Source organism: Cygnus atratus, chromosome 3, assembly GCF_013377495.2.
Source record: "Cygnus atratus isolate AKBS03 ecotype Queensland, Australia chromosome 3, CAtr_DNAZoo_HiC_assembly, whole genome shotgun sequence".
Lineage (NCBI taxonomy): Eukaryota > Metazoa > Chordata > Aves > Anseriformes > Anatidae > Cygnus > Cygnus atratus.
This window is the reverse complement of record NC_066364.1, coordinates 75,206,241-75,228,540: the sequence shown is the minus strand read 5'-3', so window position 1 is coordinate 75,228,540 and position 22,300 is coordinate 75,206,241. Positions and strand designations below refer to the sequence as shown.

The following is a 22,300-nucleotide window of genomic DNA, read 5'->3' as shown; positions in this document are numbered from 1 at the left end:
AGTCTATACCATGCTGTGGCAGCTGTCTGCAGCCTCACACCTGATGCAGCTGTAGACTTTGTTCCTCGCTAACCCTAGGCTCTGGCCTTGGCCTCAGCTGATCCTTATGCTATGACACCAGTGTAAACAAGCTCTGTGGAGAAATCTTTTTTCATCCTTCATCATCCTTTGGGGTACTGCATAGCAGCCCCATGCCAAATGGGGTTTAAGGCTTTACCTGTCTCCTGTCCTAACCCTTACCACAAGTATTGACCATAACTAAGCCAAAGCCCTATTCTCCCAGTCATGCCTCCCCTGAACAAGATCCCCTTGGAGAACTGTTTTTGCAACATACACCATCTTTTGGCAGACCCTTTGCAGCTCTATGCCAGATGGAGCTCTAGGCTTTGTCTCTCACCCAGCCCTAATCCTAACGCTAGCCTTAGGTTCATCCCCTCCCCAAGACTCCCTCATGGGGAACTCATCTGAAAAAGAGAACTCTTTTTGCGGCCTACTCATCCCTCCAGCCAGTCTCTTTTCAGGGACTCTCTGGTCAGAGCTCCATACTTTGCCTTTTACTAACCTTAACCCTCACTATCTGCTGATCCCCTATTTATCAGCAGCTGTTCCTGTGGGCAGAGCCATCAGAATTATCCGTGTTTCCCCCAGGTGAGGTTTAACAAGCAATTCTGATATCCTTTCCAGCTCTTACATTTATAACTGCTAAACTACTTCAAGCAGATATAGCTTTTTCTCTAAATACAGTTTCAAATAATTTAAGTTGAAGTGGCAGATCTTCAGCTAGCATAAATGGACCATGGTGCTGTCTCTAAAAAGGCATTAAAGTTTGTGCTGTTTTAAACAAAGCTGGGGACCACTTCTGTGCATGCTGCCTATAATGGTTACTCTCACTAAAGGAAATGGTTGTAAAAAATGTTGAAGAAAGGATTAATTATCAATAACTGGTATCTCAGTCTTCTAATAAATGGTATTCTCAGACCTCTGTGAAGTGTAAATAAACATAGCTTTACTGGGGTCTTTCTAGACCAGTAGTTCGGAAGCATCAGTCTCATCTCTTCATTGAGATCCTTCGACATTCCTTCAAATAGCCTACCATCTGTTGTTGGTAAAGCACAAACGACTTCTTTGGGTGTCTTTGGGGACCACTTGTGTTCACACACATAGCAAAACCCCATTTGAACACTGGGTAACTCTACCCATTTTGATCATATTAATCTATTAAATCATATTAAATCATATCATATAAATGAAATCATATAAATCATATTAATCTATTAAATCATATAAATCATATTAAAAATCATATTAAACTAGCTTGCCCCTTACACATAAATGGAGGGCTGGAAGGCCAACCACCTACAATTACATTAGTGCCTCTCATCATGGGAATGTCTTAAAGAGATGTGGAGAGAAGAAGGGGTTGTGCTTTCCCCTCAGCTGTAAGAGGGTGAAGACAGTCCTTGAGGAAGTGAAGGACAGGTCACTAACTGGAGTGAAATGTTTCATCCAACACAGATTTGGGAAGTAAGGCTCTAGCTATATCAAGAAAAACACACAATAAATAGTCAGTTTCCCGTCCAATATTCTGAGATTTATCAGCAGACCTTCAGATGAGTAAGCAAGTAAATAGAGGGACTTTTTATGGCTAATGAGTACCTCACCCTCAGCTACTGTCCTGTCCTTCCCAGAGAGTCCCTCACCAAGCAGACTTCCAGAGGACCAGCCTCCCAAAATACAGCACCTGAGCACTGGCACTCTCCTCTCCTGTCTGTCCTATACACTCCCTGGAAGTAGATAGAAAAACTGACAGCACTGTTTACTGTCAGGAGAGATGATGCAGTACATCAGGAATGAAGCAATAACCAGGAAGCAGCACAGTTATGCAGATTTCAGCTTCCTAGCTGCACTCTTCAGCTGTGCTGAGAACTCTTCCAGAGGTAGATGCTTAGAGCGGACTCCTTCCCACACAAGCTTCTTCAAAAGAGCAGCTATGGAGCCCACCTTGTGCTAAAGTTACAAAAGATTTGCTGGAAGAACTTGCTGTGTGTAGTGGGACTGCAACATGATCTTCTTCCAGTCATGACTGAAGGTCAGGATGACCGTTTCTAGGGCTCTAGCTGACTGTAGTGTGGCATCGGTGATCGTTACACAAATACTCTCTATTACAGATGAGTGCATGATGGGCTCTTATATAAGGTACTCTGATATGTGGAAAGAGACAGTCGGAATTAGCCTCTCTTGTCAATCACTGCCTATGACAAGCCTGATTTTCTCTCTGATACTCAAAGGACTTCTGTTACCAACCCCATACAGCCTTACAATTTAGGGGTGAAAAGAGAGTGGTTATAGTTACCCTGTAAACTTTAGCCCTTAATAACCTCAATAGCAGATTTCTTTATGAAGGGAATATTTGCTACACCTTTTAAATAAGGAAAGAAAAAGAAAAAATCCCACAGAAACAAGAGAAGCAAAACCACTAGACCTACTTAAGGAAACAGCCTGGACACAAGACAAGATGCAAAAGTTGACCTCTGAAAGAAAAATGAAAGGCTTTAAAAATATGATTGGCATAATTAACAATTAATTGTAATTAATTATAATGAATCCAATGATGATAATTAATTATCATTACTAAAGTCCCTGAGGTAAGAACCACAATTTGGAGCTGGAGCTGTATGGCTTTGATGGGACAATGCAGAGTTGGCAGCATTTTTTACATCCTCTGTTATAAACTAACCTTCCCACCCTTCAGAAAATGCCATGCTGTGAGCAGGGAAAATGAATAGGCCTTCCGGTTATTTATCCTTTTGGCTTCTGATATTTGTATTTAGAGCTGCCTGTGGTATGCCTGATGGCTGCTGACACGTATGACAGAGTGTCTGATTACAGGAACGTTATCAGTTGAAGTACTGCCATCAAATGCTGCACAGTAAGTACCCACGTTTGGCTGCCCTTCTAAGACCCTCTGTCTCTTATTTCTCTCTCTCTCTTTTAGTGATTTACCTTTCAGGCTGATTTCAGCATCACCATTCCTCCCTTTTCCTCCCTGAAAAGGATATTTTGGAAGTATAGCTGATCACTGTCAGCTGTAATTGCTCAAAAATGTGAACGTGCTGCAGAGAAGAGGAAATACGGTATCCATGACTCATCCATACTTTAGGCAAATTCTCTAGTTCAAGGGAAAAATGAAAAGACAGGTCCTAAAAAAAGGCAGGAGGCCGGAATAACAAAGTTAAACAGGAAGAGATATTGAATACAGTCAGCCGGCCTTAGAAGCAGCAAACTTCTGATCCACAAGAAAGCAACAATAGGCTTAGAAATTAATTATTCCAGATGCACTGTATATCCTGCACACAAGTGGAACACCAGACCACTGCTCACAGAAATGCACGGACTATCTCAGTTTGCATGTGGAGAGGCCGGCTTTTGCCACAGGCCCCACGCACAGCTCCTGACCCCGAGCAGCTCCACGACTTAAGACTTACGTGTGAGTCCGGGTATCAGCACCTGGCTCTCCACCAGGAACCTGCTCGCCTGGAAACAATTGTGTCATGCTCTGGCATTTCCTTTCCCTTTTGCTGATGTCCCTCATGTTGAGTCACTGAGGTCACAAAGGATGGCTTTAAAGGGCCACGCACTGCATGAAAAAGCAGAGGGACAAATCTTTGTCATCCTTCCGTTATGGCTCATGACAAAGACTTTCAGCCCGATGAAACAATGCTGCTGTGTCCCCACCAGCCGTGCGGTGACAGCTCGTGCACATCACCCCCTATTCCTGGCATCACGAGGGCAGCAGTTCATGCAGCATGCTCACCCTGGGCTTCTGGGCAGCACTGTGTTGCCTTGTGCAGCACTTACCGCTGTTTTTCGTGAAAGTGACCAATTATTAAAGTTGGGGTTCAGGTATACGGATCTACCTGTTGTTGCATACACAAATTCTCAAATGATACAAAGGAACTTATGCCAGACTCCACTGGCATAAACAAGACCGACGGCAGTCTAATCTCAAAGCAAAGCAGTACTTATTTCATGCTTCATGTTGCAACGCATACATCTGCAACCTGTGTTTTAACATCTCTGTAATGACCTAATGAAATTGCAGTTGCTGGTGGGCTGGAGGTGTTTCCATGGTAGATTGGCTTTACAACAAAAATGCATAATAGGTGGTTGCCCAGGGCAGCAAAATATTAGGAGCTGCAAAATGTCAGTGCAGCGTGTGAACGGCAGCAGGTCCAGAAAGGCTGGATGTTTTCCAGTAATGGTGCCGACCTCAGCATTGGATGCTCCACTCATACTCACCTATCCTCAGTGCAAAAGGTGCAGTGTCAGTAATGAGCCATCACAGCAAAGATATGGTCAGTAAATACACAGAAGGACACATATCATTGACCTTATACATGCTTAAGGTGGAATTATTGCTTTAATGGATATGTAAGCAATAATATTTTTCCAGACAACTAAAAAAGGCCTGTCCCCAGGGCATCCTGTCACTGTCCCTTCCACTGAATGCCTAAGTAGAAGACAAGTGTATTACTTAAATAAAACTGATTTATTGCAGAGAAAAATTCAAGCCACAAAGTTCCCATGTGCATTTAGATGCAAGTTTTCACTGAGTCATGATCTAATATTCATTGTGCTCCTTCAAGGTAGGTGCCAGTCTAAGCATCCAGCTCAAATCTTCCCAAATTAGTGTCCAGGCATGTTTTTTCAATATAAATCCATCTCCAGGCTTTGCATTACTATTTAATTTTATTTTATATTTTATTTTTCTCTGGAAAACTGCAAGCATGATGTCCCAGTACTGTGAATTGTATAGCCAAGTTTCCTAGGTTTGGGGAATTCAGAGAAGAGCTGACGGTGGGAAGGAGGAGGCTTCCTCTAGACACAACCCCACTCCTCCCACCCCTGATCACGGTGTCTTTCATACCACTGCTGATAACACACCAAGTAGTGGACTCCCTACCGAGTCACTACTCTGATCTGGCATGGGGGATTAGCAGTCTTTAGAAAAACCCCAGACTTGAGGAACACTAATAAGTGTGGTTCCAGACAAGCACAGGGCTTGTCTGCAGCTCAGCATAGACCTTTCCATGCTATTCCAAAAATGCATGGTGTCCTTTGTTCTTCTTTGTTCTTCACAGCTCCGTTAGCTGTGCTGAAACTACTGAAACTACAGAAAAACCTCCAGTTTTGGTTCACTTGGAAAGACTCCTGTTGCCCTCAAAGGGCACTGGGTGGCAGTCTTTGTACTGAGTGTAAATGAGTACAGCCTTACTCCTCATCCTTTTCATGAAAGTCAAATCAGGCAATTCATGTAGCTGGAACAAAAGGCCTGAGGATTTCTGCCCTCCCTTCCCCGCCAGCACTGTGGAACTGTCAGCAAAACCCCTACCTCCGCAAAACCCAGGCAACAGTGCAAACTGGGGAAAACTAGTGCGCAGTGTAATCCTGCAGCAGTACTACCACATGCTGTAGTATATATGTATGGATATACATATTCATGTATCACAGTTTTTACACTCATATATACATACACTGCACATTTACATATATACATATGCACAGTAATAGTACTGTATTACTGTAATGCTCATGACTGGTGAAGTTTTTATGCATTCCCCTACTGGCAGAAGGGGAACTGAGTGGAATTTTGTCCGTACCCTGTGACACAGCAGGGAAATCAGCTTCAAGTGGCTGTTTTTTTTTTTTTTTTTCCCCAAATTTAAAGATGACTGCTTGCCACTTAGAGCAATCTCCAAAAAGGCACTGCTTGCTGCTACTTGAAGAGCTAACTGAGGTAGCAGTTTATGCCTACTTTAGCCAATATCTGAATGTAAAGATTTACCCTTTGGGGTGGTGTTTGGGAGCTGATTAATATCTGTGTTTCCAGTCCAGACTCTTGGTTGCAAAATCCTTCCAGGAAGCAAAAGGGCAGCAGCTTTTATCCCCTTCCTCCATGAAGTGGTATAGGTGGATGAAAAGCCTGACTGGAGAAATAGCTGTTTGGGTGAATTATGTGTAAGCTGTCTGTGGAGCAGAACATTTCACAGAGACAATGTAGCAGTAATTGGTGTGCATTTTGCTTTTCAGCACTAACATCCTGAGAATGCTGATGGTACAGAAACTAATTGCCAATTCTGCTAGATTCACTTGAAACCTATTAAAAAAATAAAATAAATAACAATCAGCAACAAAAATGCAGGCAGCCTGCTCACTTGCCAGGCAAGGTTTGGCTCCAGGGGAGAAAATTGCCTGCTCCATGGGCAAACCAAAACTCATATGGCACCAGTGGAGGAGGACCAACAATAACAATTTGCTGTTTGCTCTGAAGCCCTCGTAGGCACTTGTATGACTGACAGCCTGGTTTATTCTTGGGCTTTCATCTCGTTCCTTTCTTAAAACCTTCAGCCTGTGACAGGCCTGGGTATACCAGAAGGCCCCATGCTGCCGGGCCTGCACTGCTGCGTCCAAACTGCCACAGGGAACCTGGCCACAGCGACTATCTCCAGAGGAAACAGCAACAGCTATTGCAGAGGGACATACAGGTCAAGGTGAGAAAAAAAAAATACAGGCCTCAGGAGCCATTGCTACTTGGGGGCCAGATGTATTGGCAGCTTCAGGCAGGTGTGGGACAGGGTGTCATGCGCAGGCCAGGAAGAGTTCAGGTATAAATACGGAGGCTTCCTGCCATTGCTGGACATGCTGCCAGCACACAGCAACAGCCAGAGATGTGGGCCAGACCAAAGATCCTCTGCATTTCACTCTTCTTCCTCAGAGTCTTCAGCCCTTTCATTTGTCCCATTTTTCAACCATGTATTCAGCACTATGGGAAAGCTTGAAGGAGGACCAGGGGACTTCAAAGGACTTGATGATAAAAAGTTGTGCCACCCATATATGAGATTTCTACCACACATATTTTTGCTTACGTGGTACATGTCAGATCATGGTTCCACATACAAAAAGCTGGGCTTTAAGCTGGTAACGTACTTGAGAGTGAGGTCCTGAGGTTACAACAGTTGGATGAACACATGGCTGTGTATTGAGGTAGTAGTCAGAAAAGTAAATTGGATATTAGTATTAATTAGGAAAAAAATAGAATGAAACAGAAAAAATATAACATCATTATGTTGATAACAGTTTTGGGAGCAAACCCCATAGTACTTGAAGATAAGATCAGCTGAAGGCTGCCAAAGAGCTACACCACATCAAATTCAGGAAACTAACCTGAAAAGAAAACTAGGAAAACAAGAAAAAAAATAGAAAACTAGATATTGGAAACTAGTTATATGAAAACTAGATATTGGAAGACTACATGAGAGAAGTATCACATGCTCTTGCACCAACCTGATTCCTCCCCATGTCTTTGCCTACGGCATAGTCAGAAACCAAATATTGAGGCAGAGAGGCCCTCAGCCTGAACCAGTACAGCTATCCGTATGTCCTTACTTCTCTGCATTAGTCCTGCAGTGAACATTCATTTAATAACCCAGCTGGAGCAGGCACTTGTCAGAGATACACTGAGAGACACACATTTCTCAGCATAAAATGGGGATATAACACCATTCTTCTAATTCACACAAGCAGAAGTGACAGAGCAGGTTGTGCAGGATTCTGCTCTCACTGCTGGAAATCTGCTGACACTCACAAATTGCTCTGCTAGGAGGCCAGAGATGAAGCTGAAGGTGCAAGGCATTGGCAGATTACACCCAGAGGGTTTCTGAATTACTTGTTCTGCTTCATTCCTACACTTTCCTGTTTGGCAAATTCATTCCAGTTTTGAAAGGTCAAGAAGTCTTGCAATGTTATGTTTGACTAATTGACCACGTAACTTTGTGTTCAGCCTCCTCAATTGTTTGGACATGGTCAAAAGTGCCAGCCTGATTTTTGTTAACTGGAACATGATGTTTGGATCTGGGGGTTTCTTTTGTAGCTTCTTCTAGAGCTGCAAGAAGCTGGGGAGTGTCAGCCTGACCTGGCTTGCTCTCAAGTACAAACGCTCGTTTGCAGGCCGCACTGGTGGTAGTTGTGCCTGGTTTCCTAAAACAAGTATTTAAAGTCATAGGTAGTTCCTAAAAAGTTCTTTGCTTCCTGCTGCTACTTCCAGGAGCCAGGTGTTTAGCTTCAAGGACAGTCCCTTTTCTTCTGCCTGTCTGGGCAAAGCCAGATCTGGGTACCTCCAGGAGTGATGACTATGCAGAAGAACCTTCTCGCCCTTCTGCCCTTCCAGATCTCTGCTCCCACAATAAACTGGTATTCCTCTCACATTGCACTTCCTTGTTGCTGCTTGTTCCTCCAGACCCATTGCTAGGAAGGATGGCTTATAAAAATACCCATGCCACCAGCATACTTTCTGGAGAGATTGTTTTGCTGTATGTTTTTTATCTGGAAAAATAAATACTTGTCTGAGGAAGGCTTCTCTCTCTCGCATGTTATTTGGTATTTTTGTGAAGTCCCAGTTTCTAGAATCATGTACAAGGATCTCAGCTCTCATTTAAAAAATGACAGCTGTTATTCTTGTAACTATAAAAAATGAAGCTTTTATCTCTAAAACCAGGTGGCAAATGACAACTTAGAGTTCTGGTTCTTGAAATTCTTACTATCTTGATATCTTGAACACAAAATGAGGATGTTATCTGTTACAGCAACTATTCTAGTTATAATTTAGAATATTTAGAACCGGTAGTACTGTCTTTGTGATTTCATGAGCACAGGGAATAGAGGACAGTGAAAAATCATTTCAAACAGCCTGGGGCTGAAAGCAGTACAGCCTCTCCTCCGGCTCATCAGCTGCTAGAACAGTGTCCTCCTGCATGAACATGCACTCCTCTGCGAATAGAATAAACTGAACCTAAATATTTTAGTTTGCACCTGGAACAACAACCAGAATGCATATTTTGTAACCCATTTCCAGCACAGGAGGAAATAAACCTCCTAGAAAGTTAACAAAAACCAACCCTTTTACTGAAAGATAAACATAGGACATGGGACTAAACAGGACATCCTGGGTTACTGATTTCAGACTGACAGGTGTCATTTGTCACTTTCATAAACTGATACTTTTTTTTTTATTTATTTAATTGGGTTTCCCTCAGGTCACTTTTTTCTGATAGGGACCCCAGAATCTCATTCCTCTGACAGTTTGTCAGCTTTCTTTCATGCAGCTCTATTTAACTCTGGCTACTTCACAGCTATTTGATCTTGCACTATCTTTGTCCTTTAACCTACATAAATCTCTTTTTGTAGCATGTTTATTTGCAGATAGCAAGCATATTGCTTCTGATCCTTTGTTTAGCTCTCCACGTCTCTTCCTATCTACCAGACCCTCTTTCCTCCCCTACCCCTAATCTTGCCTCTTTCTTCAGCAGTGTTGACTGGGATTGCATGTGATGTCTCCAAAGGAGGGGTTTGTGTTTTGTTTTTTCTTTGTGATGACTTCAGTATTCTTCTAATTCAGCTCATTAAGGTTTTTAGGAAGGAAACGGTAATTCCAGTTCACAACACTCAAATATAGGATAGCTCAGCACTTAAATCTGAAGTAGTCAAACAAAAGAGAAGAAGCTCTCATTGAGGATTCCAAATAACCCAGACATAAAGGGATGCCAGGAACCTTTAAAACCTAAGGGTCATACAACAGCCAATGAAGTTTATGGATGATTGAGCACAGTCCATGTAAACCAGGATAGTGCTTCATTTTACACAGCATCTTCCAGAGCTAGAGAGTCTTGAAGTTCTTCAAATAGCATCACTTCCCAGATGGCTGCAGTTAGTGGATTACACCTATACTTAGCAATTAGAGGCTAGGGAATGCTTCCTGTAGCACCTGTCTCCTCAGAGATAGGACTTTACCCAAGTATCTCAAGATGTACCAAATACAACTCTGTAGGACTGTCTGCCAGAAACAGATTAAATTCTTTCTTCTTTCATAAGAGATTCACGCACATTTCTCTCACCTCCTGCAAGCAGGGTGCCCAACCTGCTAGCCTATGGGCTGTATGTGTTACATGATCCACCTCTGCCTCTCCCACTTTACAAAAAGACTGGAAGATTCGTTAAGCAGAAAACAAGGCACAAGTTGTAATCCAGCAATGCAGGTATCCACTCACTGGGTTAAGAGGAAACGGGCAGACTGGGCACTGGATCTTGTACTTTATCTGATGTACTGGTAAATACGAAGTAGCAAAACATGCAACAGGGACCAACTCTATGTCTCCTTTCCTAGAAGTGATGCATTGAGAGTTATAAAGCCTTATTTTCTTCTGAGGATCTGCCTAAATTCCACAGCAGTAAAAAAATAATGGGGGGTTCATAATATGTTGTTTCTCTTATTCCGTGTTTCCCTGGCCAATATAAGAGGAGAAATCTGTTTAAGAATCATTTTGGTTAGACTAACAACATGGTATTCCTACACACTCGTCAGCAAGGCAGAAGCTTCTGAGAAGATAGGTCTGCCTTTACAGGCAATTCATACAGTCCTATTAATGTACTTTGGCTTTCAATGGGTGCCAAGTCATGCAGAATAAAAAAGAAAACACACACAAAAACGCAGATTAATTACATACAGGCAGTAATGCTCAGCTATTGTGAATGGGCCTAGACTCATTGACTTTAGTGAAAGTACATAGGTTTACATCAGTACATATTTGACCTTTGAGACTGAAACAGTCCTAGATTTCTCTCCTCTTATTATGAACTTACTGGAATCTCTACGATTTCATGCTAACAATAGTGCCTCTGCTCAGACGGTAAGAGCTCATCTGCCAGCAACAAAGCTTCCTGTCAATTTGCTTTTAAGAGGAACAGAGAGAAAGTGCCATGCACAGCTCTGTGTGTTTGGTGATTGATGTTCAACCCACTTAATTCAAACTCACTAGATATACTGGACTCCATATCAAAAACACGCCAAATATGTTGTGCAGGTTTGTGCACGTGAACTTTCTAGGTAATTAGTAAAAATTCACACTGAGGGCATCTGAGTAAGCATAAGAGAAATATCACAGTGTATATTTCCCAGAAGGCTTTAATATATTTATATGTGGGATGAAGAGATCATTTGTATTTTATTTGCTTATAAAGTAATTCTAGGTGTCTGCTTGACTAGGAAATTTGAGTAAAGTAGATCTTGAGTACGGATGGGTGCAATTATCTGTGAGCATTCACTCACTGTTTTGTGGGAAAACAAGGATAAGCAGAAGTAGTCATACAATAAATTATGTCCTTTAGCGCTGGGCATTAAACACTCCTTTGAGTGTTGAAGTTCTCTATTCCTCTGCAGCAATTCCCTGCAGCTCTCCTGGAAGGTGGCTATGTGGTGCCCACGCATGGTAACATCTGAAAGACTACACGGTGCAGAAAACAAGGGGGCAAGAGGATAACTGTCGTATGCCAAGGAGGAAGAGAGACATACTTCAACATGCTTCCTGTCAAAGTGTGAATTACAGGGAGCCTGAGTATGCTTTCAATGCAGACAAGATTGCTTTTCTGAGGTTCACCTCAGTGCACAGTGCTAAGTAGACCTGGTCAGAGGTTTCTGAAATTTGGTCTTCCTGATGAGAAGAGTTAAATTATACTTAAATAAACAACAATTAAATCCTGTTTTCCTGCATGAAGTGTTTTTTTTTTTTTAAACCAACATCAAGAACTTCTCTATTCATAATTCAGCACTGATATGTCATGACACATAGTACTGTTAGTACTTCTTTGCATGCTCCAATATGCAGGTCTGTTAAGTGATTTTCTAATAACCATTATTTCAGATAGTTTTTTCTACTAAGCCAGCTCTTTCCACCCATGCATTTAATTACTTGTCCTAAGACTTGTGCATTTCCATCCCTCTTTCCAATGTAAAAGGTAGTGTTCTTTTTTTTTTTTTTTTTTAAATTAAAATCCACTTTCTGCCTTGGGAGCAACAGAATCAAAAAATGTTATCTGATTGCCTCATTTCTAAACACAGTGCAATTTTAGCAGCCACACATGAACAAAGTAGTATTTCATGTTACCAAATCATCAGATTACAGCATTGGTTTTTAAACTCAATAGTTTACCTAAGATCAAAATTAGATCACTTGATTGGACAAGTTCAGTTTATAAAGGATTTTGCTGTGTTGCTAAAAGTAGTAAGTACATATGAACAGAATGCCATGACACAGTACCTATGCATTAACAACCCCCCCCCCCCCCCCCCCAATCCTTTTGAAGCTGCTTTGACCCATATGGAACTTCACACTGACTTTGCAGCATTTAATGTGACGTCTGGCTTCCATTTTCATGAGGCCTCTGCTAACACGCTTCTAAGGTCAAGCCTTTGAGCCTTTGGAAGACAGCTTTGTTTGTCATTTTATATGCTTCATGATACTAAATAGATTTTCACAGAATGTTCTTAGGGAAAAGCAGAAAGCCAGAGGCAGAACTCCCTTTGATAATTCACCATGTCCAGGCTTAGTTAAACGGAGTCAGATGCTGGAGGAACAGGTTTCCAGGTACAAGCTGGCAGGTCGCCTATAACTGCTATGTTCAGCTTCTCTCTTTATCAACTCATGGTTCACAGACTGGAGGGGGCAGATGATATGATAAGCAGGATAAAAGAAAGATTGGCCATGACATAAGTGAGAATCTCAGCTTCTGAATAAATATGGAAGAATCACTGAGGAAAATTGGTATGCTGAGCAAGTCCAGTGAAGTAACTGAGGCAGGAGGTCAAATAAGTTCAATACCTGAGAATTGATCAAATGGAAATTGTTCAACCAGACTGGAAGAGTGCATCAAACCTGAGCAGCAAGTTAAGAAGTGCTTCTGAATTCTTACAGGAAGTTCATAAAATCCCATAGCATTTGGAGCATGAGAATGCTCCACTCAAGAAAAAAAGACCGAGGCAACTCTACAGGAAATGCATATAAAACCCACGACAAACTGACAATAGGCTTTTGCCATAAGAAATATCCTAACCCTAGATCTAAATCTGAATTCCCAGTCCTCCAAAAAACGAGCTACTTAAGCCCAGTGATATGCACCAGCCCATTACCTGAAAAAAGACTCAAAGTATAAGTTTAAAATGAAGACTAAGGCAAGATTTGTGACTATAAGCCTAATTTTGCCCTACAGTCATTTCTAACAAGTGCTTATATTACCACCTACTTGTCATAAATTTCTAAATGGATTCTGTAGACCATCCACTTCTTTCTCTATGAAGCCTGTCTACTACTTACTGTTAAAGGCTATGTAAGGTATCCAAGAAGTATGAGAAACTGCAAGCCTTCTCTATATGCACCTAGCAGCTGAACATGTTGCTCATGTATGTGTGTTTCTGGGAAAAGCCTCAGCAACAGGGCTTCCTGCCTTAGGAGTAGGATTGATTCATCAACAAAACCATCCACAGGAAACTCCCACTACCCAGCATTATTTCACAGGAGCTAAATATTGCAGTGGTCCATAGTATGGGAACATTAACTTCAGCCCAGGTTACATTGTTCCAGGCATCCTATCATGTTTTTTAGCTCATTTCAAAAATATTCCAAGCTGTTGCACACAATGAGCAGAAAACATCCTGACTTGATTCCAGCTGACTTCATAGAGAATTACACCACCTTTAGTGATGAAATAGCATTTTGGACAGCTGTAAGTAGCGTGGTTCCTCTGGATCTCCACCTAAAAGTGCCACTGTTTCTCCATTAGCAAGGCATTTAGAGACCCTAGCTGATTAATTGAGTTGAAGAGCTGAGGTGCCCGATATGTGACATTGGAAAGGAGATTTCCCCTATTACCCTGAAGTCTGTGCAGGTGGGACTTTTTTTTTCCTCCTAAGAGGAAAAATATTAGCATAAAACTGAAAATTGACAAGTAGAAAACATGAATAATTACTTTTGCATTATAGAAAGGAAAACATTTTCCTACTGGGAGGGTAGTGTTGCAAGCATTCTTTTACTCTTTACAAGTCAAGGCCCTGATATGGGCTTTTAGTTAATTATGCTTTAAACAGCACAGGAACATGTTACCAGAAAGGTTGTGTGGTCTTGTTCTCTGAAAGTTTTTCAGGACTTGATCTAAACAAATTCATAGCTGATCTGACTTAGTGCTGGTGACAGCACTTGTTGGGGTGGAAGGCTGGAGCAGGTGACACCCAGTGATCTCTTCCAACAAAATTTTATGTGATTCTGGGGCTTTTATCCAAAAGGATCAACTTTTCTTTCAGTCCTGCAACAAACATACAATATAATGTAGCTTGATTTTTGTTTTCCTCACGTATACATACATTTTCAGCAGTCTCTCAATTATAAAAGTCAATTTCACAGTCAGTAAATGGTTCATTTATTGATTCTCATCTACTAAATCCAAGCAGTTCCACAAACAACAATATACTGGTGATGTACTGAGGGCTAAGAGAAATTACTCACATTTACAGGGAGAAAAAATACAAAGCTACAAATTGACAGCCTCTCTTCAGTACAAGAGCTATAATTTCAAATGTCAAAAACCTTTGACATGCTTCATAGATTACATCTTTAGGAGAGATGTACTTCTGTTTAAATGCTGAAATGAAAGGACTTCTACCCATTTCAAATTGTAATTTCAGCAAACTACTTAGGCTGCAATATTTTATCTGTTTTTCTGAGGTTTAAGATACTCCACATGCTGCCAAGGAGCTCTCTCTTAGCAAAAGTTGAACTCCATTGGAATTCTGCTTAAATAGAAAGGCAGAAAATTTAAAAGTATAATTAATTAAAATCCCATATCAGGACCTTGACACGTAAAGTGTAAAAGGATGTTTGCAACCCAAAACACAGGCTTAAGCTCCACTCATTGCAGAACCAAGCCCTGAATGCTTTCAGCTGCTAAAGTCAATGCTCTCTCGTGGTTCTCCATGAGAAATGCAAAGGACGAGAAATAGATGAGCCTTCCTGCCTGTGTTTTTGTCTCTACAGAGGGACTCTGCATGGCTGACAGCTAAGTTACAGCCTGCACCATTACATACCAAACAGTCACTACAGCCCTGATTCCCTCAAAAGCTACCACGAACAACTAGATTCATACTGAATTCCCACTTGGGAAATAGCCTGTGCATATTGTGGCGTAGTTTAAAACAGTCTCAAGGCTCAACACAGGCTCAGCTTAAGGGAGCTGTAAGTATCTCTTCTACAGATCTTTGCCCTCTGCCCTCATCCAGCCACTATTCTTAACACTTGCACAATCCTGAGGTTTTTGTGTAAACAAATATATTCTCAGCTTCTAGTCCCACTGATAGAGGATACTTTGTAGTTTACATATCTTTAAGTTTTGAAATTTCTCAATGGCTGTCTAAACTCATGTATATCTAGCCATCGTGGGGAAACGCAAATACTGCTACGTGACAAATCTGGTGCTGCCAGTTCCCTGCTCTCCAAATGCACACAACTCTGCTAGCCACACTAAGCACATTCACACAGATTCACCAGCGAGATCCCAGCTCCACAGCTTTCCCTGTGGCAGCCTGCTCAGTGCAACCTCTTGGCATCAAGTGCAGGAGCTTCCTGGTCTTTCCAGCACCGTCCTGCACGATCAGCATAAATTGCCTGCAAGAAGAGAGCTTTGGCCCTTCATGCCTCCTTTGGGAATCTCCAGGTAAAAGGCTGAGCCCTTTACAAGGCCTTAGGAGCCTTCTTGTAAGTTGCTTATCTAAACTGACCTCACGTTGTAGGTCCTAGATGCCGGTTCTTAGTGCTGCAACACCCTTGATACCAGCAGAAGGACAGACAGAGACAGTCCAGCTGGGATGTCTAACCCTCCTAGGTGAGCACCAGGAAGCCTGGTGCTGCTTTGGCTGCTGCTTTCTGCAGGCCCATATATACAAAAAGGGCTCAGCTTGTGTTATTAACAGTGTTCAGTCAGTTTGTACAGTGCTGGGGAAGATAAAAGCCAAGGGTCTTCAGTCCAGTGTATAAGAAACAGGTGCGGTTTCCAAGAGGGCTGCAGCCCCACCTTGCATCGCGCAGTAAGTACCTCAGGGGACAGCAGTCCTGAGTCACGGCCAGATTTGGCCAGTGAAAAAGACAGGCCAGAGGGAAGTGGGTGTATTTATACACAAAGCCAGAATCATTTGTGCTGAAAATCAAAATTAATTACCGTTCATTACAGGTTTTTGTAGCATGGGTTTTATATGGTCATTGAAAACCTCGTCACGTGTGTTCTGCTCCTTTAACAGACAGAGAGCTGTGCATGTCTGCCTTCTGCCTCTGATCATTAAAGGAAGATGTGGAGAGTTGGATTGTTTAAGGGTCTGCTAATCAGGAAAACAGGTCAGCAGTTTGTCTTCTGGTCCCTAACTGCTCCAGTAAACTCCCTGGCACTCCTCCATGTGATGTCGCTTTACTCCTTAATTTTCTTCTCCTGCCTTGCAGAGCAGAAATCTCACAATTAAAAGACACCAAGGTTTTCTGTAGTATACTCTGGATTTATTTCTATTGGTCTAAGAAAAACACTCTCAGTCACTTAAAAAGCTAACTCTGGAAGAGGATGTTTAAGAAAAAACTCAATTAATTCAGTCTTTAATGATGAATAATTAAAGCTACCATACCTCCAGAGGGCTGGCAGGGAGGAATCCATGTTTAGCATCATTTTTATAATTTCTGACATTTAAGTATATCGAGATGTCTTTTTAAAGTACCTACAGACTTATTTAGTCCATTGTGGTCTGCTTGTTGGCCTTAGGGAATCTAGCAAACAGAAAAGAAATACCTTTTCTCACAGAGAGTCTATTGAAGCCAGTAGCCTGTTAGGAACTAGATTTTGCTTCTAGATTTCCTGCCTGCTGCTCTGACAGTTTTTCCAACACATTTCTCCTGACTTGTCCTACAATGCTCGGAAGTCCTTAGCCTCCTGCTTAGACTGACATCACCAAGCTTTAACTCTCTCACGTGGGAAAGCCAAGGGTATCCATCCACAGGCACACGAAGGACTGAAGGTACTGACACCAAGGTCAGCATTGCACTGGGTCCTGGAACAGACTCTGTGAGTGACTCTTAATAGGAAAAAAACAACAAGGATGGTTTTCCAGAGATACAATCCAGGCTGAAACTATTTGTATGCGGTGACCATTCCTGGGGTACTGCTAAATGATTAAGGAACTGGTGGTAGTAGACTGACACTTTTCACCTTCAGGTCCCCATTAAGCACTCTCCATATTGTGTGGGGAGCAACTGCTAATTCCCTCCATCTGCAGTCACTGAACAGCCTCTGTGAAGGGACAGAGTGATCATGATGAGCAGTCTCTGCACTTCTCTGGAGGCAGGAGAACTTCAGTGGAATATTAACAGTTCTTAAGAAATGAATATGCAATCAAGAATGCAAGCAGAATAGTAACTACTCATTTCAGATGATAAGCAAGAGGTGGAGTTGTATGTGCCCTATCTTCCTAAATATACTCTTTGCTTCTTAGTTGAAGTCTCACATCAGTAGCTGACAAAATGAAGAGAAATTTCCAGGAAAGCATGGGATAGTAGTTTTGCAGCCCTTATGGGGCTGTTTCTGGGAAGATCTATAGAAGGTTAGAGAGACACAGAAGGCTTCCTGATCTCCATAAAAGACACAGGAGATGTGGAGCTTGTTCAGAGGATCAACCATCAAGACATTCCCAGCTGGACTCTGGTACCTGTTTCCAGAGAGGTATCTATCATAGCTTCATAATTTGAATGTACACAGGAAGCTGTTTGAAAAGGTAATTTGATTTGATTGAACACAAGGAGCCACAGACTAATAAGCCTGCGGTTAGAGGAACATGTGTGGGAGAAGGCAAGACTGCAGAGGGCAAGAAAAGGGTCAGGGATGGCTGGTAGGGAACCAGCTGTGCTGGATGGCTGCATAATTTACTAATAATGGTGCAAGGGAAGGACCCTGCTGCTGAGGGCTGGGAGACACTCTGTCGCCCTAGGGGAAGGTTATGGACCTTCTCTGTGTGTTGTGTCACAGAAAAGGACAGGTACACCCTATGGTGATATCTACTGGGAAAGGGAAGAAGTTGTATCATCAAAATTTACTGCAGGAAAGAAAACAACAAAATCACCTATTCTGATTAATTCTATCAGATGTGATTGTTTGCCTATAACAACCCTTTTCTCTAATGCCTAACTCTACATCAGCCTGTACAGAACAGCCATTTTAATGTTTCGCTCTCAGGAGCCCCTGCCTGCAATTCTGCAGCTTGGTAGCTCCTGCTCCTGTGTGTGGTTATACTACATCCAGTTACAGAAAGCACAGGCGAGTGGCAGCCAAACTGTTTGAGGAAGAGACTCATGCTACTTACGCTTTTTATCTGACAAGGGTATTTACATTGATGGCAAGTGGGTTGTAAATAGGTGGTACATTTTTTTATTATTATTGTTTATTTTTTTGCTAGCCATTAGTGGACTTTTAATAACATGGTAGTTATTAACATTAACAATATGAGTGGCCACGTGAACCAAAAGGAAAGCCGAAAGTACATGCCTGGCAAATGGTATGGGCTGCTGACAGCGCCCCGTCCTCCCAGCCTGCTCCATGGGTGTGTGCAGGGAATTTCTGATGCGTGCTCCTATGAACAGCTAATGTGCAGTTGAGCACTTTCCGGTAAATGGCTCTTAAGACTTTAGAGCTGCTGCCATACAAAAGTCTATTGTTCATATGCGGGATCGGCCTCCCTACCCTTTCATTAGAAAAGCACAGATCACAACAGTGGCATGTTTATCTTAGCAGGGTGTTAAATCCTACCAAGTGAGTCACGGCCACTGGTTTAGGATTAGAAATAGGTTTACCCTGGCTATTCCAAAACATGCCAAATGCAGAGCAAGGCACATGTATGTTGTCAGTGCTCAGGCAACAGTTTTAAGAAGGTTATATGTGGCAGTCTGAATCAGATGAGAGCGCCTTTATATATATAATAATGAGCACAAGATGGTTCCAGTAGAGAAAAAGGGGCTGTCCACTGGCAACTGCTAGCCTGGAGGGGCTGATCTCCCTCCCTAGCTGTCCTCTGCAGAGAGATCGGCTGCTGCATGGGGCGGGGGCTCAACTTCAAAATGCCTGAATCTCTCCCTGGTCTAGGACTGGTATCTGTGAACGCCCTCATAGACTTGTTGATGCGTTGAAAGCTCCAGCCAAGAGGGATGAAAATCTCAGGAGGCTGGTAACATCTATTAGGTTGAAAACTTAAAGGAACTGTTTCTCCAGCTTATAAAAATGGATCAGTGAGCCTGGGCTGTCATCACATCGTCCTATCCCAAACTGACTCCTGCGTATACTACAGAGACAATACTGGTGATTTTGGCAGCTGGATTTGACAGTGCAGACAAGTGTCCCATGAGGAAGGGCTCCTGCAGAGTCCTACTGATAGAAATGTTTAACAGCATTGAAGCCTATGGCCTGCATCCTCTCTGCTCTTTTTCTGTTTCTCCTCCCTATTTTATCATGAGTTGGCTCCCAGTGCAGAAGACAAGACATATCTCCTCCTCTTCCTTGATGAAGCGATATTCAAATTGCAAAGGGTCCTAGTGAGTTATTGAGAACAGTTTTGAGGGAGGAGGGAGAGCGACCTTAAAGCCTAAAATGAGTGTGACAACCAGTAATTTTCAGGTGACTCCCTTAAGAAGCAGAAAGTCTGATGGCACTCAGGAGGTGAGGTAAGGAGGGAAAAGCAGGGACATTAAGGTGGGGTGATGGCCAGGGAACACCAAAGCAGTAAAGGAGAACAGGATACATCAAGGACAGAAGGGAAGATTGAGGTAGATAATTTGGCATCTCCAGAGAAAGACAGAGGACATCATCAGGTAGGATTCAGACAGAATAGGTATGCTGATGCCTATGCAGCCATGCACGTAGCAAGGGCTTGGGAGAACAGATAAAAGCCAATATCTGTGGATACATTGCATGGTGGAAAAGGATCTGAAGAGAAAGAAGGAAAATGCAGGAAATTTGGACATGAGAACCGAAATCTTGGAGGGGGGGGGGATGTTTGGGCCTTTGGAAGAGCACAGGAGCAACTCATACTGCTGGCACCTTTGGTGCCACAAAAATCATATTGCTCTGACTTGGTGGGCAAAATGAGTTCACTGACTGGCAGCCCCCTTCAGTCCTACCTCTGGGAGAAAACAGCTTTTATGTCTCGATTTGGTCAGCTCAGTATTACGAATCTCACCTCTGAGCTGTGCCTCTCTCTCAGCATTTAACAGCCTGTGTTTTCAAAGGCCTCCGACCACCTTAGCCCTTCTAGCTCCCAGCCAGCGCTCACCCTCATGGTAGAGCCTCACAAACACGGAGAGTGAGCTTAACCCTCGGGGAGGTAAACACCTAAAATCAAGACCCCCAGGCCAGAAATGGCTGGGCTTCACAAGGCATGCACCTCATGTGCAACCGGTCCTGTCTCAGCTCCAAAATCAGCAGGACACCAAAGGAGGTGAAGGAGGAGGGGAGAACAGAGCAACATGGCTAGCCTTTCACAGCAAGAAAGGAAATGCTGTGCAGGCAGCCTGGGCCAAGCAGCCCTGAATTTTAATCAGCCCCTTTTCTTCTGAACAGAGAAACTGGGACATTGGTCCGGTGGGTGGGAAGACCGCAGGCATTTCAGGACAGGCTCATTTCCCAGGAGAGCAGGGCTTTGGAAAAAGGACTGGTTGCTGCAATTAGACTTGCATGGGCATCTCCTAGGAATCAGCAATGCTCTCCTATGCCAGCTGAAAACTGTGAAAGACTTCTCCTACCTGGATCACTTAATGTTGCCCCATGCGTCGGCCTTATGATTCACAGGTACCCCACTCTCTGGAGGAGTAATTTCTTTCCTCAAGACACTCACACTGCTACAGTCCATGAAGAGTGTCTTCTGCCTGACAGCCTCAGGTGAGTGTTTGGGGTGGTGGTAGCTTAGTCAAAGGAGGGTCCTGACTGCCCCACAGAAGTTTCTAGGTAGAGAGGCTCTTGTGTCTACCAGACTGGATTAAATAGCAGCAGCACAGGTTCAGCCTGCTGGGAATGTTATCCAGGTAGCTCTCTGTAACCTGCCAAGTAGGACCATGCAATCTGCTGGCTGTGCCACCCTTAATATCTCCAGCACAAGCCAATATACTAAGGGCTTTGCAGTAATGCTACAGCTTGGAACAACAGGCTCTGTCCTGGGGATTCCCTCCAGTGCATCTGCAATGACTTCACCATGGAAAAAGGGCAGGAATCAGCTTCCTTTCTCCAGGTGGGAATATGCAGGCTGTCTCCCCTCACCCCTCTCCCCACCCTTGTGTTTGGAGACATCCACGGGCAAGCACTTGTCCTCGGCACCAGCTCCTCGGAGACCAGTGCCAATTACGGCCAGCTGAGAGCAGCTCTTGCAACACTTGTCCAATTACAGGGGTGGCCAAACCATTGTCCAGGCAGCATAAAAAATATATATATATATATATTCATCCTTTCTGCAGATAGACTCAAGGGACTAGGAGCTAATCAATTAACAGCCTCCCAAGACAGAGATTCCTACGGTGAGTATTCTGGGTTTGGGGTTGTTGTGGTGGTTAAAATAATTGCTTCAACAATACATCTAACCAGCAAAGAGATGAAATAGGGAAATGAAAAATAATTATGAAGGTAAAAATGAAGATATTCATAAATTACAAGAAAGACAAAACCAAAAACAACATAAAGATTACCTTCTGCTGATATGATCTTTTAAGCAAAGCCTGCACTCATTTACACTCAGAAAATAAACACAGGAAAATAAACATGATGGGCTGTGGGACAGAGCCATGAATTTAACTAGCCTCTTCTATCTCTGTGTTTGTGATCGTGCTCTGTGGGATTCTGTGGATCGTGCTCTGTTTCAGTTTGGTGACTGCAGTCTGCCATGCGAAAGCTAAGCCCAAAGTGCAGCACACAGCTCCCGAGGCTCACTTAATCTTGGTTAGACTGACAGAAAGAATGAAAGAGGTGTCAAGGGTGATGCACAGCAGGCCTGCTGGAGACACTGCTGCCTGGTACCTAGGAAGAGCTCCTCAGCCTTATCAGATTTCTGTGGTAGAGACTGTGCATTCCTAGGGAGAGGCTCAGGAGCAGGCAGCTGGGTAACCTAAAGCTCTGGGCAAGGGAGATGGAACGGGAATAAATGTCTTTGATCAGTTGAAAGGGGAAAAAAGAAAACCCAAAGCCACCATCCCCCATAAGCTCTCCAACATGGTGGTGCTAAGAGGATGTGACAGAGCTAGGAGTTCAGAATTCCTCAAGGAGAGAAGTGCTGATCAGATAATCTATCCAACAAAACATTTTTAAAATAGTGTCAAGTTAATATTTGTTTTTGCCTTTTTTTTTTTTTAAGCTGTGCTGT

The 22,300-nt window shown here is 42.9% G+C and overlaps 1 long non-coding RNA gene across 1 annotated transcript; it reads left to right on the top strand.

The window, feature by feature from the left end:
* Window positions 1–1,919: 1,919 nt before the first annotated feature.
* LOC118244080 (uncharacterized) lies at window positions 1,920–11,592 on the top strand. The gene is made up of 3 exons (XR_004777443.2): window positions 1,920–2,089; window positions 2,832–2,929; window positions 11,273–11,592. It is a non-coding gene; the product is annotated as an uncharacterized LOC118244080 (long non-coding RNA).
* Window positions 11,593–22,300: the final 10,708 nt, after the last annotated feature.